Source organism: Hyperolius riggenbachi, chromosome 2 (genome assembly GCF_040937935.1).
Source record: "Hyperolius riggenbachi isolate aHypRig1 chromosome 2, aHypRig1.pri, whole genome shotgun sequence".
Taxonomy (NCBI): Eukaryota; Metazoa; Chordata; class Amphibia; order Anura; family Hyperoliidae; genus Hyperolius; species Hyperolius riggenbachi.
The window spans coordinates 292,855,796-292,882,031 of NC_090647.1; the positions used below are offsets into that span (position 1 = coordinate 292,855,796).

General features: G+C 48.2%; 1 long non-coding RNA gene across 1 annotated transcript; it reads left to right on the top strand.

The window, feature by feature from the left end:
- Nucleotides 1–228: 228 nt before the first annotated feature.
- LOC137544346 (uncharacterized) lies at nt 229–23,433 on the top strand. The gene is made up of 2 exons (XR_011025825.1): nt 229–468; nt 22,627–23,433. It is a non-coding gene; the product is annotated as an uncharacterized lncRNA (long non-coding RNA).
- The last annotated feature ends 2,803 nt before the right edge of the window (nt 23,434–26,236 follow it).

Consider the following 26,236-nt stretch of genomic DNA (forward strand, 5'->3'; position numbering starts at 1 on the left):
CATTTCCACATCACTACCTATAGATTTGCCTTGCATGAGGTATGGGTATACAAAGTGCAGGACGGCATTTCCTGCTTCGTGTACTGTCACTCCCTTCACACCTGTCACTGACACACTTGTGCACCTGGGTGGAGGCAGCTGATCAGAGAAACGGAATCAGAGCATTAGTATTTACATTTCTTATGCTAAATTCCTCTAGATGTCGAGTTTACACACATACTGTACATAATGCTGGAGAAACAGAGAAGTTGGCTGTGTGCCTGGGAACATTGTTAGGTTTTGAATGAGTTAAATTCTTTCTTGCATCACACTTCCTCTCCCCCACCATAACAGGAATGAGCTCAGCACAGACATCATATATATAGTCCTGACTCCCGAGTCCCGATAAAACAGGACTAATTTACGGGAAAATCTACAGTGGATTTCCTAGTCTTCCTCTTCTCACTCTCATTATTGTCTGACCAAGGGGTAAGTAATAAATAGTATATACTCCATATATCTTGCAAAAATGAGAGCTACAGGCATATATTGCCTTATGAAGGTATTTGAGGGTATCATTTTTACTTCAACTACTAACTGGATAAGAAATAAATCTCTGTGTTTAATGGGCTCTTAAAATGTAATTTAATGTTTTGCTGGTCTGACTAATCATTAGTCTATTGGAGGTGGGGTTTGTATTATTTAGATTAAAACTGTACAGAATACAGTAAAGTGGTTTTTAATACATTTTATGATTTTTTTCATGTTTACAGGTTTTCGTATTTGTTTAAGATCTTTGTCTTAAAACATTCACAAATAAGCAAATAACACAGGATACATGGGATATCGTTAGGTAGCATTTGAGAACAGTGGATAAAATCTTGAATATTTACTTAGCAGAATGACTACATAAAGCAGACAATTGTCACCTGTTTGTGATTATTTCTGAGGATGGTCTGTCTACCATGTGTCCAAGCATTCTGCTGTTATGTTTTCCACTGCAGCCACCGACACATCCTTCTCCTTCCCCTCTCTATAGGGCAAAACCTGCCACTCATCAGAGTGTAAAGCAACTAATCTGAACGCAGCACTTGAGAATAAACTATCCCTAAAACAATCACACTAAAATTTCTTCTGGTGAAAACTATCTACAGAGTGCATTTACAGTAAGGAAACCCTGAGCTAAACTTTTCTCTGCCTGATCTCATTTCTGTCATATGTTTTACATACCCAAACAACATGGTTTCACAAGTGTGCTGTCTCTGTTTAATAAGTGTTGCCATCTTGCCATATATCAAACACAACTTAAAGAGAATCTGTACTCTAAAATTCTTACAATAAAAAGCATACCATTTTATTAATTGGGCCTGATTCACAAAGCGGTGCAAACTGTTTGCACGCCAGTGAAAAGCCCTTTATCATACGAAGAAACTCGCGTGAAAGTTTTGCGCGTGCAATCGCGCAGCGCACAGCGTGATTCACGCGGTGCGCCCATTAAAACCTATGGGCGCTGCGCACGGAATTGCGTGATTGCGCACGCAAAACTTTACGCGCGGTACTTTGCGCGCGATCACCAGCACAAAGCGGTGCTAACTCAGCGGTGCAAAGGTTATCACGCCTAAAGTCTTTTAGGCGTGATAACTTGGCTATCACCGCTTTGTGAATCAGGCCCATTATGTTCTCCTGGGCCTCTCTGTGCTGTTTCTGCCTCTCCTTGCTGCAATCCTGGCTTGTAATTGGCATTTTTATCCAGTGTTTACAAACAAAAGACATAGCAAGTGATACGCAGAGAGGAGCTCAGTGTATGAGCCATACAGAGTGTGCAGGGGGCCTGGAGAGAGTGTGTATAGCTTCTAGCCAATCACAAGCAGCCCTGCACATTCCAGCCTGAGTGTCTCAGCCCGACAGAGCCGACAGAGGAGAGAAGATTAGATCATATAACAGAGATAATACAGCCACTGTGCAAATAGGAAAGGCTGCAGTTAGACAGAGCACATTAGAACAGGTATAGGAACTTATAGGATAGAAGAAATAAGGATGAACATTTTGTTACAGAGTCTTTTTAACCACTTGCCGACCGCACACTCATAACGTGCGTCGGCAAAGTGGCAGCTGCAGGACCAGCGACGCAGTACTGCGTCGCCAGCTGCAGCCTAATTAATCAGGAAGCAGCCGCTCGTACGAGCGGCTGCTTCCTGTCAAATCACGGCGGGGGGCTCCGTGAATAGCCTGCGGGCCGCCGATGGCGGCTCGCAGGCTAGATGTAAACACAAGCGGAAATAATCCGCTTTGTTTACATTTGTACGGCGCTGCTGCGCAGCAGCGCCGTAAGGCAGATCGGCGATCCCCGGCCAATCAGCGGCCGGGGATCGCCGCCATGTGACAGGGGACGTCCCGTCACAGGCTGCACAGGACGGATAGCCGTCCTGTGCAGCCCCGATCACCGGGGGAGGCAGCAGGTAGGAGAGGGAGGGGGGAATTTCAACGCGGAGGGGGGCTTTGAGGTGCCCCCCCCCCCGCCACCCACAGCAGGCAGGAGAGATCAGACCCCCCCAGCACATCATCCCCATAGGGGGGAAAAAAGGGGGGCAATCTGATCTCCCTGCCTGCACCCTGATCTGTGCTGGGGGCTGCAGAGCCCACCCAGCACAGATCAATCAAACCAGCGCTGGTCCTTAAGGGGGGGTAAAGGGTGGGTCCTCAAGTGGTTAAAGTTCTTGATAAAGCATGACACCTTTACAAACTGTAAAGCAGGGATGCTCGGATGTGCCTCATCCACGAATTCGGCAATCTGCGTGGTTGCAAAAAAAAATCCGCATTCGGCCCCGACGCATGCGGATTTTTGTCCGCTTCCACGCAACCACGCGGATTTTCTGCCGTGAATGGCATAATCACGCGTGGATTCCCGCCCGGAGGTGGATTTTCTTTAAACGTTAATAACAAAGCCCCCATACATGCTACAATCCCCCAACTTGCATGGATTATCGAGGTGATAAGGGGCAACATAACTTCAACATAAAAAATTCCAATTTTTTTTTTATTTTTTTTTTAATGGCTTTTAAAGACAAATCGCCACTGTAAATGGGGCTATTAATTGGTAATACGTGGTTTTAAAAAGGGATATACGCGTTAAGCAATCAAAGAGGTGAAGGCGAGTTCCAATGGCACTTGGCGGCGAAGGTACCGCTGGAGGAGGATGAGTGGCTGACGCCAAAAAGGCCCCAGAGAGGTTTTTGTAATTTTTTTTTTTTTTTTTTTTTTTTTTTGCAGCAAATAGCAATGACATTGCAGCAGAGTTGTCAGTGGACACGGGCAGTGTGAACGCAGAGTGCAGTGGTGGTAGCAACAGGAGAAGGACAATGCGGGCGGTCAGTTCAGCAGCACAGAAGGACCACGGCAACATACTGGTAGTACTAGTAGCAGCACAGCGTCATAGTGCTGGCCAACATATATGGCAACATACATACTAGTAGCAGCACAGCGTCATAGTGCTGGCCAAAAAATTAAATGCACCCGGTGACCCGGGTGATAACGCAGACAGAGTACATTGGTGGAAGCGACTGAGTCAGGAGGAGGAGGACAATGCGGGCGGTCAGTTCAGCAGCACAGAAGGACCATGGCAACATACTGGTGGTAGTAGTAGTAGCACAGTGTCATAGTGCTGGCCAAAAAATTAAATGCACCCGGTGACCCGGGCAGTGATAACGCAGACAGAGTACATTGGTGGTACCGTGGTAGCGACTGAGTCAGGAGGAGGAGGAGGACAAAGCGGGCGTTCAGTTCAGCAGCAGCAGCAGCAACACAGAAGGACCATGGCAACATACTGGTGGTAGTAGTAGTAGCACAGTGTCATAGTGCTGGTCAAAAAATTAAATGCACCCGGTGACCCGGGCAGTGATAACGCAGACAGAGTACATTGGTGGTACCGTGGTAGCAACTGAGTCAGGAGGAGGAGGAGGACAAAGCGGGCGTTCAGTTCAGCAGCAGCAGCAGCACAGAAGGACCATGGCAACATACTGGTGGTAGTAGTAGTAGCACAGCGTCATAGTGCTAGCCAAAAAATTAAATGCACCCAGTGACCCGGGCAGTGTGAACGCAGAGTGTAGTAGCGACTGAGTCAGGAGGACAAAGCGGGCGGTCAGTTCAGCAGCTCAGAAGGAGGACCATGGCAACTTACTGGTAGTAGTACCATAACACCAAAAAATTAACCAAGGTAGGCACTAGGCAGGTAGTAACTGTCTTTATATAGGCAGGCATAGTTAACAACAGCACATGCAGCAGCCACTTCATGTCCCCCTGTGTCCGACAATAGGGGCCAGGAACTCACCTTCCACCCAAGCCTGGTTGATTTTCAGGAAGGTGAGTTTGTCCACAGAGGCGTGGGAGAGCCGAGAGCGCTTCTCTGTGACCACGCCACCGGCCACACTAAAGCATCTCTCTGAGAGGACACTGGAAGGAGGGCAGGATAGGAGTTCCAGGGCGTACTGGGAAAGCTCGCTCCAGATGTCCAGTCTCTTGACCCAGTACTCCAAGGGGTCCACGGGGCTGTCGGTGTCATTGAGCCCGCTGGATGACCCCATATAGTCAGACACCATGGTGGTCAGTTGTTGCTTGTGCTGGTTGGTGGTGGATGCTGTGGCGGGCACCTCTGTTCTGGGCTGCTGCACTGCATACAGGCTCTTGCTTAGGCTCTTCAGGTCTCCGGGGCGCCAGTTGCTGCTGCTGCTGCTGGTGCTGGTGGTTGTTGTTGTGCTGCTAGTGGCAATGGCAGGCACCTCTTGCTGGCTTGGCAGAGCAGTTACAGTGGGGGTGGAAGGCTGGGGGAATGCTTCCAGTAGTCTGCGCACAACGTCCCATAACTCATGCCTGTCCTCTTCCTGTGCCATGTCGTTGTCCTCCTCAAACCGCCATCCACGTACAACGCCTGCTGCACTCTGCTCCTCATTCAGGTTAGGGACCTCCAACTCTTCCACTACCTGCTGTGAGCCCTCCTCTGAGCTGGACTGTGCTGCCATCTGCTCCTGTTCTTCCAACTGCCTCAGGGCTTCATCCCCACGCTCAATTAAATTGTCCATTGCCTGCTCCAGTAGACAAACCAAGGGCACCCACTGGCACACAGAGGCCCGCTCCTCACTGACCATCTTGGTTGCCTCCAGGAAGGGACTCAGCACCAGGCATACTTGCTGCATCAGTGTCCACTGAGTGGCAGTAATCATGGGGACTTGCTGGTTGCTGGGGACACTTGGGTCTAGCATGTAGGCCCTAAGAGCCAGCCTGTGCTGACACAGCCGCTCCAACATGGCCAGTGTCGAATTCCAGCGAACTGGCATGTCGATGATCAGCCGGTGTTGTGGCCTTCCATACTGCTGCTGTAAGGTGGACAACAGTGCAGAGGCAGTGGCTGACAGGCGGAAAAAGCGTACCACCACCCGGGCATCCTGCAGCAGCTCGCTCATCCCCTGGTAGGTGCGCAAGAAGCGCTGCACCACAAGATTGAGCACGTGGGCCAAGCAGGGGATGTGCTGGAGGTTTCCCTGCTGCACTGCTGCCACCAGGTTGGCCCCGTTATCGGCTGCCACATACCCCACTTCCAGGCCTCTGGGGGTCAGCCACCTCCGCTCCTGCTTCCTGAGGGTGGCCAGGACGTTGGTGGCCGTAAGCCTCTCCTTCCCCAGGGTCACCAATTTTAAAAGGGCTTGGCAGTGCCGAGGCTTGGCGCTGCTGCTGCCGAGGCGGGCTTGCTTTCCGGGTGCAGAGGGAGTTTCGTGACAGGACCCTTCTGCATCCCCCCTGATCCCGCGTGGTGGCACCACTAGCTGGGCTGATGCGCTCTTGTCCTCCCTCCCTTCCATCAGTGTCACCCAGTGGGCCGTAAAGGACAGGTAGCGACCTGTCCCAAATCTGCTACTCTACGAGTCTATGGTCACGTGGACCCGCTTGCCCACAGAGTAGTCCAGGGAACGGGCCACGTTTTCCACCGCAAACTTGTGGAGTGCTGGGATCGCGCTCCTGCTGAAATAGTGGCGACTGGGGACTTGCCACTCGGGGATGCCAAATTGGAGCAGCGTCCGCATGGCGCTCCCCTCCTGCACCAGGGAGTAGGGAAGCAGCTGTGATGCCATGGCCCGGGCCAGCAAGCCATTTAGTTTGCGGATCCGCCTGTGGCTTGGAGGCAGAGGCTTGGTCAGACCCTGAAAGGTGTCGCTCAGCAGGGTCTGACGACGCTGGGATGCAGGGGAGACAGAGGAGAGAGACGAACACTGGCTGCCAGCCTCAATGTCTGTGTCCTGAGTAGCCGAGGTGGAAGAACGCTTGCGTGCTACTACTGCTGCTGCTGTGGGGGATTCACGACCCTGAGGGAGGGATGATGCTGCTGCGCTGGTGGGCCTTCTGCTCTCAGGAACCCCTGCCAGCAGTGCCTGCTTCCTCTTAAACTCCACATACTCGCGGCAGTGGCGGCTTCTCAGGTGGCCCTGGAGGGATGAGGTACCCATCTTGCTCAGACTTTTCCCACGGCTCAATCTTTTGCTGCATAACCTGCACACCACATACCTTTTGTCATCAGTACATTCCTCAAAGCAATCCCACACTGGTGACTTTAATTTACTGCGGCCCCCACTAGCAGAGCGTGCAGCGGAACAATGTGTGGTAGTAGTTGCCGGGAGTTGCATGGTGGTGGTGCCGGCTGAAGCAGTGTCCTGTCTACTTCCTCCACGCCCACTGCTGCCGATGCCCCTGCCCCTGCCTGACATATGGCGATATCCTTGCCTAGGCTGAGGTGACTCGTCATCCTGCTCTGACCATTCTTCCATGGACTCAGCAGGCTGCACATAGTTAGGGTCCACAATGTCGTCATCATCAGCAGCATCATCATAATCCAGCTCTTCCTCTGACTCCCCCGCCTCCTCTTCTGTCCCTACATCCCCAGACACAGACCCCTCTTCTTCATCACCAGAACTCAACAACGCTTGTGATTGTGGCCCGATCTCAATCTCTGCCACATCAGTCCCCAGTAAGTCCTGAGCTTCTTGCATCAGCAGGTTCCCAGAAGCCGGACTGAGGGACAGAACGCTGTCATCCTGGGAGGGCTGCTGACCAGTGGGTGCTGGGGTGGATGTCACAACAAGCGTGGGACGTTGGCTGCTGCTGCTGCTTGGAGTGATGCTCACAGTAGAGGTCTGGGAGGAAGTCATGATGTCCATGAGTAAGTCAGGTTCCATTTCCTCAACCACCACACGGGGACCAGAAACTTTAAAATATTTGGACAATGGAGTCCGCTGACTCGGCCCAGGCTTTGCTGCCCCCCTTTCTGCTGCATCACGACCACGTGCAGCTGGGCGTCCTCTCCCTGGACGTGGAGCAGTCCCAGAAGTGGCTGAGGCAATTGAACTCCCTTTCCTCTCACCCCGCAAAACCCTGCCAGACATGTTGCTAGTAATGAATCACTGGATGCAGTGGGCACAGTACAAGGTCACTGAAGGATGCAGTGGGCACAGCAGTGGGCACTGGATATACAACTAGGTCACTGAAGGATGCAGTGGGCACAGTACAAGGTCACTGAAGGATGCAGTGGGCACAGCAGTGGGCACTGGATATACAACTAGGTCACTGAAGGATGCAGTGGGCACAGTACAAGGTCACTGAAGGATGCAGTGGGCACTGGATATACAACTAGGTCCAGTGGCGTAGCTACAAACCTCTGGGCCCCGATGCGGAATCTGGATGTGGGCCCCCCCCACGGCAACAACAGCCCCCCTCCCCCGGCAACACCCGACGCACACACATATCCGAATCCCTATAGCCAGCTATAGGTCCCCCCAGTATAGGTAGCCAGGCATAGGTACGCCAGTATAGTTGCCCCCGGTATAGGTTAGCCAGGTAGGTGCCTCCAGCATAGGTAGCCAGTATAGTTGCCCCCAGTATAGGTTAGATAGGCAGGCGCCGCCAGTACAGGTTAGCTAGGTGGGTGCCTCTAATATAGGTAGCCAGAATAGTTGCCCCCAGCATAGGTTAGATAGGTAGGTGCCCCCAGTATAGGTTAGTTAGGTAGGTGCCTCCAATATAGGTAGCCAGTATAGTTGCCACCTGTATAGGCTAGCTAGGTGCCCCGAATACAGGTTAGACAATTAAGTGCCCCCAGGTTAGATAGGTAGGTGCCCCCCAGTATAGGTTAGATTAGGTAGCTGCCCCCCAGTATAGGTTAGATGAGGTAGGTGCCCCCCAGGATAGGTTAGGTAGCTGCCCCCCAGGATAGATTAGGTAGCTTTCCCCCAGGATAGGTTAGGTAGGTAGCTGGCCCCCCAGGATAGGTTAGGTAGGTAGCTGGCCCCCCCAGGATAGGTTAGGTAGGTAGCTGGCCCCCCAGGGTAGGTTAAGTAGGTAGCTGCCCCCCCAGGATAGGTTAGGTAGCTGCCCCCCAGGATAGGTTAGGTAGCTGCCCCCCCAGGATAGCTTAGGTAGGTAGCTGCCCCCCAGGATAGATTAGGTAGGTAGCTGGCCCCCCAGGATGGGTTAGGTAGGTAGCTGGCCCCCCAGGATGGGTTAGGTAGGTAGCTGGCCCCCCAGGATAGGTTAGGTAGGTAGCTGGCCCCCCAGGATAGGTTAGGTAGGTAGCTGGCCCCCCAGGATAGGTTAGGTAGGTAGCTGGCCCCCCAGGATAGGTTAGGTAGGTAGCTGGCCCCCCAGGATAGGTTAGGTAGGTAGCTGGCCCCCCAGGATAGGTTAGGTAGGTAGCTGGCCCCCCAGGATAGGTTAGAGTAGGTAGCTGCCCCCCCGGATAGGCACGGAAGCGCTGTAGGCGGAACTCACCTCCGTCCCTGCGCCGCTGGTCTCCTCCCGCTCTGTATAGATGTTGTTACACACTGCTTCCTGTTTAGCCGGAAGCAGTGTGTAACAGCAGATCTATGCAGAGCGGGAGGAGACCAGCGGCGCTTGGAACGCAGGCAGGTGAGTTCTGCCTACAGCGCTTCCGTGCGCTGCGCACTCTGCATCTGAGGTCGGACTGCCCTCCCCACGGCTGCAGCTCCCCCCTCCCAATAACGCACGCAGGGATCCCATCTCCGAGTCCAAACGGACATGGGCCCCCCGGGCCCCTCCCCCGCCTCTTCAGGAGCCGGGCCCGGTCGCCGAGGCGACCGTTGCGACCACAGGCCCTACGCCCCTGACTAGGTCACTGAAGGATGCAGTGGGCACAGTACAAGGTCACTGAAGGATGCAGTGGGCACAGCAGTGGGCACTGGATATACAACTAGGTCACTGAAGGATGCAGTGGGCACAGTACAAGGTCACTGAAGGATGCAGTGGGCACAGCAGTGGGCACTGGATATACAACTAGGTCACTGAAGGATGCAGTGGGCACAGTACAAGGTCACTGAAGGATGCAGTGGGCACTGGATATACAACTAGGTCACTGAAGGATGCAGTGGGCACAGTACAAGGTCACTGAAAGATGCAGTGGGCACAGCAGTGGGCACTGGATATACAACTAGGTCACTGAAGGATGCAGTGGGCACAGTACAAGGTCACTGAAGGATGCAGTGGGCACAGCAGTGGGCACTGGATATACAACTAGGTCACTGAAGGATGCAGTGGGCACAGTACAAGGTCACTAAAGGATGCAGTGGGCACAGCAGTGGGCACTGGATACACAACTAGGTCACTGAAGGATGCAATGGGCACAGTACAAGGTCACTGAAGGATGCAGTGGGCACAGCAGTGGGCACTAGATATACAACTAGGTCACTGAAGGATGCAGTGGGCACAGTACAAGGTCACTGAAGGATGCAGTGGGCACAGCAGTGGGCACTGGATATACAACTAGGTCACTGAAGGATGCAGTGGGCACAGTACAAGGTCACTGAAGGATGCAGTGGGCACAGCAGTGGGCACTGGATATACAACTAGGTCACTGAAGGATGCAGTGGGCACAGTACAAGGTCACTGAAGGATGCAGTGGGCACAGCAGTGGGCACTGGATATACAACTAGGTCACTGAAGGATGCAGTGGGCACACAAGGATGTCACACTGTGTAATGAGATGCTTATATGCCAGCGAGCGAGCAGTGGGCACTGGGCACGGCACAAGGTCACTGACAGAATGAATGAACAGCGCTGGCAGAGAGTGGCGGCGCCGGCGGTGTGACTGGCTGCCTGCAAATAGTACAAGTGTATAACTGTCACTGGAATATACAAGTGAACACTGCAGCTGCACTAACACAGATAATCCCCACTCCCACTACACTGACTACACTGCAGCACTGAACCTGCCTGCACTACACACAGTTAAATAATCACTAGACTCCCACACTCCCACTACACTACACTGACTAAAACTAACTACAGCAATCACTCACTGACTAGCTAACTGTGTACAGTATAAGAGCAGTGTTAGCAAAAAAAACGCTTTGTTTTTAACACAATAAATGCACTTGCTCAAACAACAATGGCCTGGAGATAATCCTCTCAGCACCACAGTCTAGCAAGGACAGAGCTTTTCATCATGGCCGCCGCTTTATATTCAGGAGGGGAGGGCATAGCTCCCCTCCTGTGATTGGTTGCTAGGGCCTGGCTGGGGCACTCTGATTGGCCTGCAATGTGTCACTTCCACATAATTTGACGCATTTCCGCTAACCACCACTTCAGCGCCGGGTTTCACGAGCGTGAATGCGGATTTCTGTCCGCATTCACGCGAAGCCGAAGCAGATTTTCGTGGTTGAAAATCTATTCACGGCTTAGCGTGTCCGAGGCGGAATGCATCAAAATGGTCGTGAATCCACGCGTAAGCGTGATCACGACCTGGCGGTGAGCACCACTGCTGTAAAGGGTTGCCTCTCAATGTAAGTGGAGCTTATAGATAAATTGTTGCAGTGCCACAGTATTTGGACCACTTACTTTCGCCATTTTGACCAGTTTTGGCTTTAAATATCACTTCCAGACGTCACCCAAATCTGTGTCTCAGGTCCTAATAATTTTGCTTTAACTTCTCATGTCCTTGACTGTCTACAAGATTTTTCATATTCTCATTAATTTATTTAATCCAGTAAATGAATCTTCTCAGGCTGACATAAGTAGTAGTAGCAGTAGTAGCAGTATTAGCAGTAGTAGTGCAAAGGTAAACTGGATAATTCTAACTTACACTCTAATGTCCCTACCATCTACAATCCTTGTGTAATATCAGACACTAGATGGTTCCTGGCCAAGGTGTGTGCAGACAGCTATTACAGCTGTTGTGCAAACCCAGGGCATTGTGGGGTTGCCTGCCAATTATGCCCATGAACATTCCCAGTTTTTGATTTTGCTGCTTCCAAATCAAATAGCTGATATTCATGAAGACATTCACTTAAAGTTTACATAAGATGAGATGAAAAAAAGATGTATACATACCTGGGGCTTCCTCCAGCCCGCTTCAGCCAGATCCATACTTTGCCGCTGTCCTCCACCTCCTGGATCCTCCATAAGAGCCCCCATAAGGATTGACGGATGAGGCTGCAGGGGGCTGGAGGAAGCCCCAGGTATGTATACATTTTTTCTTTCATGCCATCTCAGGTTCACTTTAAACTTAATCCGAAGCAACACTAATGAGACAGTGACATTAGGCACATGCATTGCATTTTAACATAATGCTCTTTTCTTTTCCATTTCCATCTCTGTCCCAAGAAATCTGTGTTGCAGTGCTTTAATGTAGTGGACACAAATGACCTGGACATACCATATGTGAAAGGGCCAATAGAAAAGATGCTCCATTGCATATTGACTGTGGTAAAAGTAAATTTACTGATTCATAGCAACTCTATTTCCGGCCTCTTGCACACTACATGCGATTTTGATTTTTTATACGATCAGATTTTTGATTCCGAAAATGCTGCTATGTTTTTTAATTGGGATCAAAAATCGGATCGTAGAAAACCGGAATCGTGTGTAGTGTGCAAGAGACCTCTGACTGTTTTTGTGCTCTAAGCAAGTTGATCAACAAATACACACAACTGATTCAAAACTGGAAAAAAGACTAAATAAGGAAATCACCCTTTGTTAAAAGTCACCCAATAGATTTTTTATTTATTAATATAGCACCGACATACAGTGGCGTAGCTAGGGTATTTGACACCCGGTGCGGATAATTTACCGACACCTCCCCCCCCCAAAAAAAAATGAAGCGGGCCGCGGCAAAATGGGTGTGGCCATGGCATCACATTGGCGGAGCTAACTGTAATGTAACTGTGTAACAGTAAGGCATTGAGCTCAGGGCCGGCCTTAGGTTTCACAGCGCCCTAAGCGAAATCTGATTTTTGTGCCCCCCCACACTTACGCATGCACGCGCACACACACACACACACACACACACAGGCCCATATGCAATTCAACTTCTCTCCTGAGTTAACTCCTAGGACAGTGGTTCCCAACCTTTCTGAAGTCATGACACATCATGCCAAATGCTCAGATCTCCGTGACGCATCACTTATGTATAATAGAAAAAAAAATATTAATAACCACAAAATGGATGGAAAGAATGCATTATCCTGAATAAACTTAAAAAATGAAGGCTGAAACCTTTCAGGAATATCAATAAAAACAATCAGTGAGACAGTTAGCCCCCCCAATTTGGAATGATAGCACAGCACCGACAATTAGCACCACATGTTATTGCCCCAGCGCGCTTCCCCCCCCCAAAAAAAAAAATGCCATCAGACTCAGTATAGGTAGGTATCCAGGTATAGGTGCCCTCAGTATAGGATCTCATGTGTAAGGTTCCCGAAATATAGGTAGCCAAGCATAGGTTCCTCCAGTATAGAAAGTCAATTGTAGGTCTCCCCCATAGGTAGCCAGGCTTAGGTGCCTCCAGTATAGGTAGCAAGGTGTTGGTGCCTTCAGTATAGGTAGCCAGGAATAGATGCACTCCCTCAGTATAGGTAGCCAGCTATAGGTGCCCCCAATATAGGAAGTCAGGTGTAGGTGCTCTCAGTATAGTTAGCCAGCTATAGGTGCCCCCCTTGGAAGCCAGCGCCCTGAGCGACCGCTCCGATCGCTCATATCAAAGGCTGGCTATGATTGAGCTAATATAGGTAGCCAGGATCATTGCCCCCAGCATAGGTTAGATAGGTAGGTGCCCCAGTGTAGGTTAGGTAGGTGCCTCCAATATAGGTAGCCAGTATAGTTGCCACCAGTATATGCTAGCTAGGTAGGTAGGTGCTCCCAATACAGGTTAGATAAGTAGGTGCCCCCAGTAAAGGTCAGATAGGTAGGCACCCCCAGTATAGATTACATAGGTAGCTGCCCCCTAGTATAGCTTAGATAGGTAGCTGCCTCCCCCAGTACAGGTTAGGTAGGTAGCTGCCCCACAGTATAGGTTAGATAGGTAGCTGAGCCCCAGTATAGGTTAGATAGGTAGCTTCCTCCCCAGTATAGGTTAGCCTATCTAACCTATACCTGCCCCCCCCCCCCCCAGTATAGGTTAGAAAGGTAGCTGCCCCCTGATATAGCTTAGATAGGTAGCTGCCCCCTGGTACAGGTTAGATAGGTAGCTGTCCCCCAGTATAGGTAAGATAGGTAGCTGCCCCACAGTATAGGTTACATAGGTAGCTGAGCCCCAGTATAGGTTAGATAGGTATCTGCCCCCCCCCCCCCAGTCTAGGTTAGATAGGTAGCTGCCCCCCAGGCCCTAGTATAGGTTAGGTAGGTAGCTGCACCCCCCCCCCCCCCCCCCCCAGTATAGGTTAGATTAGGTAGGTGCTCCCAGTATTGGTTAGATTAGGTAGCTGCCCCCCAGTATGGTTAGATAGGTAGCTGCCCCCCAGTATAGGTTAGATTAGGTAGGTGCCCCCAGTATTGGTTAGATTAGGTAGCTGCCCCCAATATGGTTAGATAGGTAGCTGCCCCCAGTATAGGTTAGATAGGTAGGTGCCCCCCAGTATAGGTTAGATAGGTAGGTGCCCCCCAGTATAGGTTAGATAGGTAGGTAGGTGCCGTGCCGTGCCCCCCCCCCCCATAATGGAGGGGGGGCCGGCCACGGGGAGTGAACCTCGACCTCTCCCTCCCTTCCACTGCCCGGGCCACCCTCCGTGCTCCCCCCTCTGACTGCAGAGTAGCGCATGGAAGCGCTGTAAATAATCAGTAACTAACCTCCCTGGTTCCAACCGTCGATCACTCGCCGCCGATCTTGTTCTCTGCATAGATGCTGATACATATGCTGCTTCCTGCTAAACAGGAAGCAGCGTGTGTATAAGCGACTATGCAGACGAGAAGACCAGCGGCAACTGAGCAGCGATTGGAACCAGGGAGGTGAGTGACTATTTACAGTGCTTCCCTGCGCGAACTCTGCAGTCAGAGGAGGGAGCACGGAGGGCGGCCCGGGAGAGGAAGGGAGGGAGAAGTCGGGCTGCCCTCCCCGCGGCTGACTCCCCCCTCCTTTAGAGCTCCCCCCTCCCTCAGCGCTCAGGGTGGCCGGGGTAACCCCACCTGGTGCAGTTTGCACTCCCTGCCCCCCCCCCCCCCCTCACGGCACTATTACACAGTGCTGTACAGAGTATATTGTCTTGTCACTAACTGTCCCTCAGAGGGACAGTTAGTGACAAGACAATATACTCTGTACAGCACTGTGGAAGCAGCGTGTGTATAAGTGTCTATGCAGACAAGAAGACCAGCGGCAACTGAGCAGCGACTTGAACCAGGGAGGTGAGTGACTATTTACAGCGCTTCCCTGCGCTAACTCTACAGTCGGAGAAACGAGCACGGAAGGAGGCCCAGGGAGAGGAAGGGAGGGAGAGTTCAGGCTGCTTTCGCCGTGGCTGAATCCCCCCTCCATTACAGCGCCCGCCCCCCTCCCTCAGCGCTCAGGGCAGCCAAGGTCACCCCACCTGGTGCGGGTCACACTCCCTGCCCCCCCACAACACTTGTGCCGACATATTACACAGTGCTGTACAGAGTATATTGTCTTGTCACTAACTGTCCCTCAGAGAGGCTCACAATCTAGTCCCTACCATAATCATATGGTATGTATGTATGTGTCGTGTAGTGCATGTATCATAGTCTAGGGCCAATTTAGGGGGAAGTCAATTATCTTATCTGTATGTTTTTGTGATGTGGGAGGAAATCGGAGTGCCCAGAGGAAACCCACGCAGACACGGGGAGACATCCTTGCAGATGTTGACCTAGCTGGGATTTAAACTGGGGACCCAGCGCTGCAAGGCGAGAGCGCTAACTACTACGCCACCATGCTGCCCATTAGATAGCTTAATTTCAACTTCCTAATCACTACTGCCTCGATAACCTTAACAAGAACCCTAATTCCTCTATGGATGATCACTTAGTGGTTGCATCAAAGATTGCACAGGTATTTTTCAACCACACCTGATGGTTGCATCTCTCACATGTTGTCCTCAATGTTGACTGCAGCCTTGCATGAAAAAACATGGTAATCCATGTTGATCCTCTTTGAAACTGATGCATTACAAAACGAAAAACCCACCATTTCTGAAAAGACATTATGTGCACCAACAGTAGACAAGGTGCTTTGCAAAAAAGAGGAGATTAACTACCTCTCCTTTCAAAGCACCATATGACTGCTGACAGCTATAACAAGCTGGGAATTAGAGTTAAAGAGACACTGAAGCGCAGAGGCGGGACAAGGTCCTCCAGCACCCAAGGCTGAGACACCAAAGTGCGCCCCTCCATCCCTCCCACCCTAGCCGTCACACACTGATTGCTATTAGACTAAGAGGTGCCACAGGGCCCACAACCTCCCCAACACCTTAATCTCTAGTTATCTGGCTTGCAGTCACTGCCATGTATCCCCTTTTCTTATTTCTTTCTGCTTCAAACACAATTAGGAATGACAGCTGAATGAATTGTGCGCCCCCTCCTACACTGCGCCCTGAGGCTGGAGCCTCTCCAGCCTATGCCTCGGCCCGGCCCTGCTGAAGCGAGACTAAATCTCGCTTCAGCTCTCATATACAGCAGGGGCACGTGTGCCCCTGCTAAAACGCCGCTATCCCGCGGCTGCACGAGGGTCCCTTCACCCCCAACCCACCCCCCGCAAAAGTTGGTCGTAGGATTTGTCTTCCTGGAGGCAGGGCTAACGGCTGCAGCCCTGCCTCCAGTCGCGTCTATCAGACGCGCATCGCCGCCTCTCCCCCGCCCCTCTCAGTGAAGGAAGACTGAGAGGGGCGGGGGAGAAGCGGAGATACGCACTGACAGACGCGCGTGGGGCAGGGCTGCGGCGGTTAGCCCTGCCCCAATGCGGTGGCGCTCCCCCGCATTACGGAGGGAATTTGGGGGGACAGGGACCCCCGTTAAGCCGCGGGATAGCGGCGTTTTAGCAGGGGCAGACGTGCTCCTGCTATATATGAGGTCTGAAGCGAGATCTATTCTCGCTTCAGACTCTCTTTAAGGGGGACCTTAATGTTAACATGGTTTCTCTCTGTAGCAGCTAATCTTGGCTATTAACATTGGCACCTATAGCAGTGCCTTAAAGCGGATCCGAGATGAAAAACTAACTATAACAAGTAACTTGTCTATATATCTTATCTAAAGTTTAGATAGTTTACACAGCAAATCTAGCTGCAAACAGCTTTAATAGAAAATGATTATTTCTTCCTGTGATACAATCACAGCAGCCATGTTGTTTGTAAACATTACACAGAGGCAGGCTTATCTGTATCTTGGGCACTCAGCCTGTGAAAAAAACCTAATCCCCCTCCTCCCTCCTCCCTTCTGCCTCTGAAATCAATGGATAGTAACACCTCCTCCTCCTCCTGCCCAGACTGAGCTCCCATGAGCCCTTGCTACTGCCAAGGCTCTCTGAAAACCTGTGGGCGTGGTTTATTTAGTTTATTTAGTTTATAAGGAAAAAGAGTATTAAAGAGTATTAAAACAAAAACAAAAAAAGTATTTGGCTTGAGAAATGCCCTATAAACAATAGGAAAGGAACACAATTATGCAATGAGTAAAAGTTCACCTCAGCTCCACTTTAATTTCCCCAGTGCCTCTGGCGGTCCACATTTCTAGCCACAGATTGGTTAAGGTTAAGCATAGATAGGAGTGCAAATATCGGCAGGGTTTGTGGTGGAGCAGACGGTTAGGGTTAGACTTCCATCGATTGGGTGAGTCAGTAAGGGTGAGGCATTGGTTGGGGGGGTTACTTAAGGTTAGGCATCGGTTTGGGGGGTCAGTTAGGGTTATGCATCAGTTGGGCAGGTTAAAGGGGTTCTTTCACGAATGAGGAAAAAAATAAAAAGTGGTTTATGCATAAACTATTAAACATCCTTGTAAAATAGTGTAAAAAGTTTTTTTTAAAAAAAATGAATGGTTTCATCAATATAACATGTATTGTAAATAGTGACGGATGACGGCTGTGAGGCTAATCCATTTGTTAGGGGTGGTTTTTTTTTTACTTTCTTTTCACAACCATAACTGCTGCCTACATAGTTTTCAGTGGTATAACCCACTTCTAGCAGGAATTGCCGTTATAACCCTAAGGCCCCGTTCACACTTGCGGTTCTCTGCCAAACGGACCGGATGACCTGACCGGATCCGGTTTATCAGGATGCGATCCGGATCCGTTTGGCAAAAGATAGTAGAAATAAAATAAAAATGTTGGGGTCTGGAAGGTCAGCAGAAGGTGGACCTGTGGAATCAGGCCCTCCGCTGTTTAGCACTCACCTCCACCTCCGACATACTGCCAACATCTCCAGCACGTTTAAAGTCACTGCTGCTCCACTCCAAAATGCTTGCCCATGTGTCCCCATCCAAAATCGCCGCTACAATACGCATAGGAAGTGGGGTAGAACGTCCGGTTTTTATAGCCAGTGTGTTGTGCGCTCTCCGTTTCTCATTGGTTTCTATTGGCCGGATGCAACAGTCCGGCTCCGCTCCGGATACTTCAGCCGGAGGAGCCGGACCAAAAAATAGCGCATGTTGGGTCTTACACCGGAGTCCGGATCCGGTCCGGCTCCGGTCCGGACGGAACGGACGCATGTGAACGGACGCATAGACTTTCATTGCTATGCCGTGCGTCCGTTCCGTCCGTTCTGCATGCGGTCCAGCTCCGGCATGGCGATTCCGGACGGCGACCGCCAATGTGAACCGGGCCTAATAGCTGAGCTCCGCTGAGCTGCTGAATATGTGTTTACATTGTTGCTAGAAAGAATTTATGAAACAACCGCCACTCAAACAACTGTATGCAAAAATTCATTTATTAATAGAAATTCATGTGAAAAACCATCCCCCTGTAAAAGTGAACCCTTTAAAAACAAGACGTGGGCTTAGCACACAAGGAGTACTCCTAGACACATGCACACATGCCAACTCTCCTCACACATCCACACCCAGATCGGCCGATCCCAGTCCCATGCGCGTGTGTGACCTAACTAGAATTGCACTAAACTAAGAAGACAATCTCAGCATGACTCTTCACTTTAGATAAAGCTGCCTCAGCGGGCTCCTTAAATTCACGAAGCAACAGTCACTGCTTAGTGTCCACAATACAAAAGTATAAGCATTCCTTAAGGCTTGCTTGCTCAGACAGCGTGCTCCCTCCTATGAAATAACACAGTTCTTTGAACACTCAAAGCTTTCCAAGTGGGACATAGGAGTAGGTACCTTTCCTTCGCCTAGATCCAGGCAGTTCGCCGCGGAGTCCCGCGGCCAGCAGGTACCTGCAGTCGACAGGGGCTCACTGTCTGCCAACCAATGCGCCTGTTGGGAGATACGGCATGTAGCGGTCCTGGCTACTCCTCCGGCCCAGCGTCTCCAAGCCCCGCCCACATACGTTACGCCCACTCACGTGGGCTTCATCAGTGTGATAATGCGATGGTAGCTTGCTAGGGCAGGTCCTCCTCCTTTTCATTTGTACAGCCAAGCCTCGCTCTGAGCTGTTTTCTGGCACTATGCGTTTCAGCAAACACTCACAGGAAAGTTTCTAGGAGACCACTAAAGCCAAGCCTCGTTCTGAACTCATTCCTAATATTTTGCGTTCCAGCAGTCATTTTCAAGGGAATTTCTTCACCCATTGGAAGCCTCATTTATACTCAGTTCCAATAAAACATCAGAATTCCACTTTCCTTTCTCCTTCTGGGTACATCTATATGCATGGGACCCTAGTCCTTCTAGGAAACCTTAATTTTCTTTGCTCAGTGGGAACAACTATCCCATAATATATGACACATGTATGGCTGATGGGAGGTATCCTGCACAGTCGTCACTCACACTTCAATTTAAATTTAGCCTAACACTGTATAGAGCCCACACATTTTATATGACAATAGCTATCAGTGAATCATTTCAGAATCACAAAAATTGGATGAATGGCAAGTAGACAGAACACACCACTCTCAGTCCACCCGAGGTTTGGCTTTAGTGGTCTCCTAGAAACTTTCCTGTGAGTGTTTGCTGAAACGCATAGTGCCAGGAAACAGCTCAGCGCGAGGCTTGGCTCAGGGCCGGTTCAACTAACAATTGGGCCCTAGGGCAAAATTAGCCTGGGGGCCCTCCAACAGACGTCCCCCAACCAAAAAGCGTCATTAGAGGCCCTTTGTTGCAGGCAAATTTCCCTCCTGGGCCCCTGAGCTGGCTACTGACCTTGCCCCAAGAGCCGGGACAAGGTCCTCCAGCACCCAAGGCTGAGACACCAAAGTGCGCCCCTACATCCCTCCCACCCCAGCTGTCACACACTGATTGCTATTAGACTAAGAGGGCCACAGGGCCCACAACCTCCCCAACACCTTAATATCTAGTTATCTGGCTTGCAGTCACTGATATGTATCCCCTTTTCTCATTTCTTTCTGCTTCAAACACAATTAGGAATGACAGCTGAATGAATTCTGCGCCCCCTCCTACACCCTCTCCAGCCTATGCCTCGGCCCGGCCCTGATGGCTGCCCCAATCAACTCCCAACTTAACAGACTCTGCAGAGTCCCTGGGGAGCAACAGTTAAGATGGGGAGGGACACCTAGGGGGCCCCTACAGGCTCTGGGGCCCTGGGGCAATTGCCCATTTTTTCCTATGGTAGCTCTGACCCTGGCTTGGCTGTACAAATGAAAAGGAGGAGGACCTGCCCTAGCAAGCTACCATCACATTATCACACTGATGAAGCTCAGGTGAGTGGGCGTAACGTATGTGGGCGGGGCTTGGAGACGCTGGGCCGGAGGAGTAGCCGGGACCGCTACATGCCGTATCTCCCACCAGGCGCATAGGTTGGCAGACAGTGAGCCCCTGTCGACTGCAGGTACATGCTGGCCGCGGGAAGCCGCGGCGAACTGCCTGGATCTAGGCGAAGGAAAGGTACCTACTCCTATGTCCCACTTGGAAAGCTTTGAGTGTTCAAAGAACTGTGTTATTTCATAGGAGGGAACATGCTGTCAGAGCAAGCAAGCCTTAAAGAGAACCTGTACTGAGTAAAAATATTTAAAATAAACACATGAGGTAACTTCAAATAAACATTGCATAGTTACCTTGCCATCAGTTCCTCTCAGAAGCTCACCATTTTCTTCTGACAATAATCCCTTCCAGTTCTGACAATATTTTGTCAGATCTGAAATATATCAGTTGGTGTCAGTACAATATCAGTTGCTGTCAGTTACAGCTGAGAGGAAAACTGATGTACCAGGTAATGCCCATGTTTCCCTATGGCTCAAGTGGGCGATGTTACAGTTTAACTGTGTGCTGACCAGAAAGCTGTTATGGGTAATGGCCATTTTCAAAATGGAGGACGGAAAATTCCTTTGATCACAGTGAACAAACAGGACGCGGGACAGGAGAAAGACACTGAGGAGTAGACTACATGGAAGGTAAGTATGACTTGTGTATGCTTATTTTGACTTTTAATTTTCAGTTCAGGTTTTCATTAAGGAATGCTTATACTTTTGTATTGTGGACACTACGCAGTGACTGTTGCTTCGTGAATTTAAGGAGCCCGCTGAGGCAGCTTTATCTAAAGTGAAGAGTCCTGCTGAGATTGTTTTCTTAGTTTAGTGCAATTCTAGTTAGCCCACGTCTTGTTTTTAAAGGGTTCACTTTTACAGGGGGATGGTTTTTCACATGAATTTCTATTAATAAATGAATTTTTGCATACAGTTGTTTGAGTGGCGGTTGTTTCATTAATTCTTTCTCTGCAATTGTTTTTCAACCTGCCTTCCCCTGTGGAAATAGTTTCCAGAGGGTTAACTCTGCAGATGGAGGGACCTGTGCGCCAGTTTTTCTAATTTTTGCTTTACATTGTTGCTAGGCAACCAGACCCTGGTGCATAGACTCCTTTTGTGAAAAGAGTCATAAGCTGCAGGGAGAATCAGTCCCATCTACACCACATGATTATTTGTCAGATTTGATTCAATTTGATTCGATTCATTGATATGATTTGATTCAATATGACATGTCCGATTCATGATTTGATTGAATTTGAATCATGTCAGATACATGATTCGATTCAATTTGATTCAAATTGAATCGAATCATGAATCGGACATGTCAGATTGAATCAAATCAAATCAATGAATCCAATCAAATTGAATTGAATCTGACAAAGAATCATATGGTGTAGATGGGACTGATTCTCCCTGCAGCTTATGACTCTTTTCACAAAACGAGTCTCTGCACTGGGTCTGGTTGCCTAGCAACAGTGTAAACACATAGGCCTGGTGCACACCAGAGGAGTTTTTCTGAGTGTTTTGAGTTTTTAAATCTGCTGCTAATGTTATCCTATGTGTCTGTGCACACTGGAGCAATGAGGTTTTGTAAAAAACCCCATAGCATTACATTGGGAAGAGCTTTTGAAACCTCATTGCTCCAGTGTGCACAGACACATAGGATAACATTAGCAGCAGATTTAAAAACTCAAAACGCTCAGAAAAACTCCTTTGGTGTGCACCAGGCCTTATACCACTGAAAACTATGTAGGCAGCAGTTATGGTTGTAAAAGAAAATAAAAAAAAACACCCATTACAAATGGATTAGCCTCCTAGCCCTTCATATGTCACTATTTACAATACATGTTATATTGATAAAACCATTCATTTAAAAAAAAAAAAAACGTTTTACACTATTTTAGAAGGATGTTTAATAGTTTATGCATAAACCACTTTTTATTTTTTCCCTCATTCGCGGAAGAATCCCTTTAAGGTTAGGCATTGATAGGGTGGGGTTTAAAGTAAGAATGGGGTCAGGTCAGGCGATAGTATCAGTAAATATTAGCAATATTTTGCTATCGTAATTTCATAGATACTAATGATAGAATATTGGTAATTTTATCGATATTCTACTAGCGACTATCTTCACGCCCATTTTTCCAGGCTATGTTTTGCATGTACACTCACTCTCTCTCTCTCTCTGCTCATTAGCAACTATGGAAAGCAGCTGCTCTGCAGTACCTGAGGCAGAAAGCTCCGGCAGCCGCAACAGATTAGTGGTGCTGACTTAAATCTCACCTACTCATAAAAAATCACATAAAAAATCACATTATGAAATATTGATCAGGTAGCCAGCAAGTACTGCATCTTATACAGATTTTAGTAAATAAATCCCATCCACATTAAATTGAGAAGCATCATTTAGAAGTATAATGTGCGTTTACACTTTCGACTGAGCTGAAAATGCTTTTTATGTGACTTGGATTATTTATATATCTTTCAGTATTATTTATTTGGATGTCTTCTTACATTGCAGAGAGCTGTCAGTATCAGCCATGCCATGGGTTCATCTTGCATTAAAATACACCACACCGATAGGCAGAGTCTGGCTTCCTGTGCTCTTCATTGTCCGGGTTCTGGTTCTGCTTCTTGCTGAAAATTCTGTCTGGAAGGATGAGGAAAAGTTCTTCATATGTAACACTCAACATCCTCCTTGTAAACCAGCATGCTTCAATGATGTATACCCAATCACTTTTCCACAGTACTGGTTCCTTCAGCTTTTACTGGTCACAACCCCAACAATGCTATGGATCTTATCTTCCATTACTCATCCCAAAAGGTTATCTACAGAGAACTTTCTTTCATCACATGAAAATGTTCACATCTCAGAAAAGCCCTCCACAGAATCTTTGCCTCCCAGGAGATATTATATCATAAGTCTCTTATTGAAGTTGTTACTAGAAATTGTATTCTTAGTTGCACAGTGGTACTTCATGGGTTTTCATGCTCCAGGGTTTTACAGCTGTACAGCTGAACCATGCCCTAATATAGTAAATTGCTTCTATCCAAACCCCTTGAAGAAAACCATTTTCATCATTATCATGCTATCGCTAACAGGAATGTCAATTCTTCTCCTATTATTGGAGCTTCTCTTTTCATTGGCAAAGAAACTGTGCAAATAAATGCTAACTCGTTTCCCTCATAATTCATTAATGACATGGGCACATGTATCCCACCATATAGGCACTAGAAATAGTTTTTTAGACATTAAAATGCTGCTTATTACTGATATGTACAATATATAAAGCTGTGTATCTTATGCTCATAAAGTACAGTAGTCATACTTCGTTTCATTCTTCCATTCTGGCAAACAATCTTGTATGTATAATAATTTCGAAATAATAATCAGAACATTTGTATAGCGCTTTTCTCCTGTTGGACTCAAAGCGCTCAAGAGCTGCAGCCACTAGGACGCGCTCAAGAGGCCACCCTGCAGTGTAAGGGAGTCTTGCCTTGAACTCCTTACTGAATAGGTACTTGACCTAGCCAGGATTCGAACCCTGGTCTCCTATGTCAAAGGCAGAGCCCTTAACCAGTACACTATCCAGCCACCCTAGGAAGTAGGACATACTATGTCACAGGAACCCTTAGTGGTCGGACCGCAACTGGCCTTCTAAACGGTGCCAGCGCACAGATCGTGCGAACTCTGGTAGCAGTCAATGCGCAGGAACCGCTAAGAATTAGCCACGGACAAACCAGAAGGGAGCCTGTGAGATACGGGTAATTACAACTTCACACACTGGTTCAGGCTATCTGCCACCACCGCGGTTACCATGGGACCGAGGAGCCCACTGACTGACTAGTGTAGGAAGTAAAGGACATACTATGGAGGAGATAATATAAATATTTACAAATGCACCTTGTACAAAGCATGCATTTTACTGTATAACTTAGATAATGGAATGAAGACCAAGGCCCATATGCAATTTATTTTTCTTCTGAGTTTTCTCCTAGGAGATAATTTTTCATCTTCAATCTCACTATTTACAAATGCGAAAGTTTGGATGTTTGGATGTTTGTTACTCAATCATGCAACAATGGCTGAACGGATTTGGATGAAATTTAGCACACACATAGTACATTACCTGGAATAATATATAGGATACATTTTATCCCCATAACCAAAAAGTGGGTGGAGACAAATACAAATTTCACTGGGAAAATGTAAACTGCAGCCCTTCTTCATTGTTAATGGTAGGGTTCTCAAACTTTGCACAGTTGGTCACTGGGTGACTGGGATTAATATTCAGAAAAATGTGTGGAGCCTACAAAATCCAATCAAAATTCACTTATTGATTTTCAAGGGGAATATTTAATTGCTGCCTTTCTTGCACTGTTAATGGCACAAGCCTCAATCCTGGTACAGTTGGTCATTGGGTGACTGGGGTTAAAATTCAGAAAAGGGGGTGGAGCCTCAAACAGCCAATCAGATTTGTTTAATTTCAATGCAAATTATTGATGCCAAAGACCGCAAAGCTCACAAACTAGGTCATTGAGTAATTGAGTAATTGTGTGTTAGGGTTAGAAAAAGTCAGCGGAGCGAACACCAGCCAAATACATACCCGGGCAACACTGGGCCATCAGCTAGTAATAACTTTTCAGCACTTTGCAATGGAAAAAGTACCAAAAGGTAGGTGAAAATGTACTATCAAAATTATTTTGATTATTTGTTTGCTTGCTGGTGGTTTTAAAGGCATATTATTGACAATTTTGAAAATATCACCTAGGAGAAAACTCAGGAGAAAAAGTGAATTGCATATGGCCCCTGATGTTTGTTTTCAAATTGTGAGGAAAATGTAATGTAACACTAAATACTTTTGTGTTTATATAGTATTCATACACAACAACAGACTAGACTGATTAAAGATTAAAGATGAACAAAGATTAAAAATAAACAAAGTAGAAAATATTTGCTTATTTGCCTAAAATTAACATTTTATGCTACACTAACTAAAAACTAGTCTAAAACCTGTTCGTTCTGTTAGATTATAACTGCTTACTTTTTTCGATATAGTGATCCTTTAATGTATACACAGAAGACTCCTTATTAGTTACATAGTTACATAGTTATTTTGGTTGAAAAAAGACATACGTCCATCGAGTTCAACCAGTACAAAGTACAACTCCAGCCTGCTCCCTCACATATCCCTGTTGATCCAGAGGAAGGCGAAAAAACCCTTACAAGGCATGGTCTAATTAGCCCCTAAAGGGAAAAATTCCTTCCCGACTCCAGATGGCAATCAGATAAAATCCCTGGATCAACATCATTCTGCCTTACCTAGTAATTGTAGCCATGGATGTCATTCAACTCAAGGAAAGCATCTAAGCCCCCTTTAAATGCAGGTATAGAGTTTGCCATAACGACTTCCTGTGGCAATGCATTCCACATCTTAATCACTCTTACTGTAAAGAACCCTTTCCTAAATAAATGGCTAAAACGTTTTTCCTCCATGCGCAGATCATGTCCTCTAGTCCTTTGAGAAGGCCTAGGGACAAAAAGCTATTATCTCAGTTATTGTTATTTGCCTGACTGCATTGGCCACATCTAATGTACAATTTACCAATGATAAGGCTAATTCACATCCCTTGCACGGAACGCATTTCTTTTTTCTTAAAGTTATGAAATGGATATATGTATATCTAATGTTTGTATTAATTATACTGTAATTCAATATAAATTATTGAAAACAAATGACACAGATTTTCTCCAGTCCAAATCTCTACCTCCTGAAGCCACCACAACTCACATGTGCTACCACTACAGTTACGAGTGAGATTGCATCAGGCTTTCAGTGTAAAGAAGGCATGTTGCAATTTATTCACACAGTTAAAAACAGCATGGTGCCCCTTAGGAGAAAATGTATTCGACTGGAAGATCCCACTGAATATGAAGACGACCCAGGAAAGGGATTGAGTGGGATCGCTGAAGACAACGAGCAGTATCAGCACACTCAGGAGCAGGTAATCTAGCCCACACCATAAATTCAGGTGTTTTTAGGCATAGGAATTACAGGCTACTGCCTGGAGTGCCATTGGTCCTAGGGGCACCATGCCCCTGATTAAGCCCCGCCCCTGAATGAAGCCCT